This window comes from Phyllobates terribilis, unplaced genomic scaffold (genome assembly GCF_046119375.1).
Source record: "Phyllobates terribilis strain yellow unplaced genomic scaffold, ASM4611937v1 Scaffold_20__1_contigs__length_20440879, whole genome shotgun sequence".
Lineage (NCBI taxonomy): Eukaryota > Metazoa > Chordata > Amphibia > Anura > Dendrobatidae > Phyllobates > Phyllobates terribilis.
Genome location: NW_027362780.1, coordinates 767,491 through 772,331, shown reverse-complemented (window position 1 = coordinate 772,331; position 4,841 = coordinate 767,491).

Here is a 4,841-nt window from a genome sequence, read left to right as displayed (position 1 = left end):
TGCTTTATTAAATTGTATTTATGTTGTTTTATCCTATGCTTTATTAAATTGTATTTATGTTGTTTTGTCCTATGCTTTATTAAATTGTATTCATGTGGTTTTATCCTATGCTTTATTAAATTGCATTTCTTTGGTTTTATCCTATGCTTTATTAAATTGTATTTATATTGTTTTAACCTATGCTTTATTAAATTGTATTTATGTTGTTTTGTCCTATGCTTTATTAAATTGAATTTATGTTTTTTTAACCTATGCTTTATTAAAATGTATTTATGTTGTTTTATCCTATGCTTTATTAAATTGTATTTATGTTGTTTTATCCTATGCTTTATTAAATTGTATTTATGTTGTTTTATCCTATGCTTTATTAAATTGTATTTATGTTGTTTTATCCTATGCTTTATTAAATTTTATTTATGTTGTTTTATCCTATGCTTTATTAATTTGTATTTATGTTGTTTTATCCTATGCTTTTATTAAATTTTATTTATGTTGTTTTAAACTATGCTTTATTAAATTGTATTTATGGTGTTTTAACCTATGCATTATTAAATTGTATTTATGTTGTTTTATCCTATGCTTTATTAAATTGTATTTATGTTGTTTTATCCTATGCTTTATTAAATTGTATTTATGTTGTTTTGACCTATGCTTTACTAAATTGTATTTATGTTGTTTTATCCTATGCTTTATTAAATTGAATTTATGTTGTTTTATCCTATGCTTTATTAAATTGTATATATGTTGTTTTAAGATATGCTTTATTAAATTGTATTTATGTTGTTTTAGCCTATGCTTTATTAAATTGTATTTATGTTGTTTTAACCTCTGCTTTACTAAATTGTATTTATGTTGTTTTATCGTATGCTTTATTAAATTGTATTTATGTTGTTTTATCCTATGCTTTATTAAAGTGAATTTATGTTGCTTCATCCTATGCTTTATTAAATTGTATTTATGTTGTTTTGTCCTATGCTTTATTAAATTATATTTATGTTGTTTTATCCTAAGCTTTATTAAATTGTATTTATGTTGTTTTATCCTATGCTTTATTAAAATGTATTTATGTTGTTTTATCCTATGCTTTATTAAATTGTATTTATGTTGTTTTATCCTATGCTTTATTAAATTGTATTTATGTTGTTTTATCCTATGTTTTATTAAATTTTATTTATGTTGTTTTATCCTATGCTTTATTAAATTGTATTTATGTTGTTTTAACCTCCGCTTTATTACATGGTATTCATATTGTTTTATCTTATGCTTTACTAAATTGTATTCATGTTGTTTTATCTTATGCTTTATTAAATTGTATTTATGTTGTTTTAACATATGCTTTATTAAATTGTATTTATGTTGTTTTGTCCTATGCTTTATTAAATTGTATTTATGTTGTTTATCCTATGCTTTATTAAATTGTATTTATGTTGTTTTATCCTATGCTTTATTAAATTGTATTTATGTTGTTTTGTCCTATGCTTTATTAAATTGTATTTATCTGGTTTTATCCTATGCTTTATTAAATTGTATTTCTGTGGTTTTATCCTATGCTTTATTAAATTGTATTTATTTTGTATTAACTTATGCTTTATTAAATTGTATTTATGTTGTTTTGTCCTATGCTTTATTAAATTGAATTTATGTTGTTTTAACCTATGCTTTATTAAAATGTATTTATGTTGTTTTATCCTATGCTTTATTAAATTGTATTTATGTTGTTTTATCCTATGCTTTATTAAATTGTATTTATGTTGTTTTATCCTATGTTTTATTAAATTTTATTTATGTTGTTTTATCCTATGCTTTATTAAATTGTATTTATGTTGTTTTATCCTATGCTTTATTAAATTGTATTTATGTTGTTTTATCCTATGATTTATTAAATTATATTTATGTGGTTTTATCATATGCTTTATTAAATTGTATTTATGTGGTTTAATCCTATGCTTTATTACATATTATTTATGTTGTTTTATCCTATGCTTCATTAAACTGTATTTATGTTGTTTTGTCCTATGCTTTATTAAATTGTATTTATGTTGTTTTATCCTATGCTTTATTAAACTGTATTGATGTTGTTTTATCCTAAGCTTTATTAAATTGTATTTATGTTGTTTTATCCTATGCTTTATTAAATTGTATTTATGTTGTTTTATCCTATGCTTTATTAACTTGTATTTATGTTGTTTTAACCTACGCTTTATTTAATGGTATTCATGTTGTTTTATCTTATGCTTTACTAAATTGTATTCATGTTGTTTTATCTTATGCTTTATTAAATTGTATTTTTGTTGTTTAAACATATGCTTTATTAAATTGTATTTATGTTGTTTTGTCCTATGCTTTATTAAATTGTATTTATGTTGTTTATCCTATGCTTTATTAAATTGTATTTATGTTGTTTTATCCTATGCTTTATTAAATTGTATTTATGTTGTTTTGTCCTATGCTTTATTAAATTGTATTCATGTGGTTTTATCCTATGCTTTATTAAATTGCATTTCTTTGGTTTTATCCTATGCTTTATTAAATTGTATTTATATTGTTTTAACCTATGCTTTATTAAATTGTATTTATGTTGTTTTGTCCTATGCTTTATTAAATTGAATTTATGTTTTTTTAACCTATGCTTTATTAAAATGTATTTATGTTGTTTTATCCTATGCTTTATTAAATTGTATTTATGTTGTTTTATCCTATGCTTTATTAAATTGTATTTATGTTGTTTTATCCTATGCTTTATTAAATTGTATTTATGTTGTTTTATCCTATGCTTTATTAAATTTTATTTATGTTGTTTTATCCTATGCTTTATTAATTTGTATTTATGTTGTTTTATCCTATGCTTTTATTAAATTTTATTTATGTTGTTTTAAACTATGCTTTATTAAATTGTATTTATGGTGTTTTAACCTATGCATTATTAAATTGTATTTATGTTGTTTTATCCTATGCTTTATTAAATTGTATTTATGTTGTTTTATCCTATGCTTTATTAAATTGTATTTATGTTGTTTTGACCTATGCTTTACTAAATTGTATTTATGTTGTTTTATCCTATGCTTTATTAAATTGAATTTATGTTGTTTTATCCTATGCTTTATTAAATTGTATATATGTTGTTTTAAGATATGCTTTATTGAATTGTATTTATGTTGTTTTAGCCTATGCTTTATTAAATTGTATTTATGTTGTTTTAACCTCTGCTTTACTAAATTGTATTTAGGTTGTTTTATCGTATGCTTTATTAAATTGTATTTATGTTGTTTTATCCTATGCTTTATTAAAGTGAATTTATGTTGCTTCATCCTATGCTTTATTAAATTGTATTTATGTTGTTTTGTCCTATGCTTTATTAAATTATATTTATGTTGTTTTATCCTAAGCTTTATTAAATTGTATTTATGTTGTTTTATCCTATGCTTTATTAAAATGTATTTATGTTGTTTTATCCTATGCTTTATTAAATTGTATTTATGTTGTTTTATCCTATGCTTTATTAAATTGTATTTATGTTGTTTTATCCTATGTTTTATTAAATTTTATTTATGTTGTTTTATCCTATGCTTTATTAAATTGTATTTATGTTGTTTTAACCTCCGCTTTATTACATGGTATTCATATTGTTTTATCTTATGCTTTACTAAATTGTATTCATGTTGTTTTATCTTATGCTTTATTAAATTGTATTTATGTTGTTTTAACATATGCTTTATTAAATTGTATTTATGTTGTTTTGTCATATGCTTTATTAAATTGTATTTATGTTGTTTATCCTATGCTTTATTAAATTGTATTTATGTTGTTTTATCCTATGCTTTATTAAATTGTATTTATGTTGTTTTGTCCTATGCTTTATTAAATTGTATTTATGTGGTTTTATCCTATGCTTTATTAAATTGTATTTCTGTGGTTTTATCCTATGCTTTATTAAATTGTATTTATTTTGTATTAACTTATGCTTTATTAAATTGTATTTATGTTGTTTTGTCCTATGCTTTATTAAATTGAATTTATGTTGTTTTAACCTATGCTTTATTAAAATGTATTTATGTTGTTTTATCCTATGCTTTATTAAATTGTATTTATGTTGTTTTATCCTATGCTTTATTAAATTGTATTTATGTTGTTTTATCCTATGTTTTATTAAATTTTATTTATGTTGTTTTATCCTATGCTTTATTAAATTGTATTTATGTTGTTTTATCCTATGCTTTATTAAATTGTATTTATGTTGTTTTATCCTATGATTTATTAAATTATATTTATGTGGTTTTATCATATGCTTTATTAAATTGTATTTATGTGGTTTAATCATATGCTTTATTAAATAGTATTAATGTTGTTTAACCCTATGCTTTATTAAATTGTATTTATGTTGTTTTATCCTATGCTTTATTAAATTGTATTTATGTTGTTTTATCCTATGCTTTTATTAAACTGTATTTATGTTGTTTTAAACTATGCTTTATTAAATTGTATTTATGTTGTTTTAACCTATGCTTTATTAAATTGTATTCATGTTGTTTTATCCTGTGCTTTATTAAATTGTATTTATGTTGTTTTATCCTATGCTTTATTAAATTGTATTTATGTTGTTTTGACCTATGCTTTACTAAATTGAATTTATGTTGTTTTATCCTATGCTTTATTAAATTGTATATATGTTGCTTTAACATATGCTTTATTAAATTGTATTTATGTTGTTTTAGCCTATGCTTTATTAAATTGTATTTATGTTGTTTTAACCTATGCTTTACTAAATTGTATATATGTTGTTTTATCGTATGCTTTATTAAATTGTATTTATGTTGTTTTATCCTATGCTTTATTAAATTGAA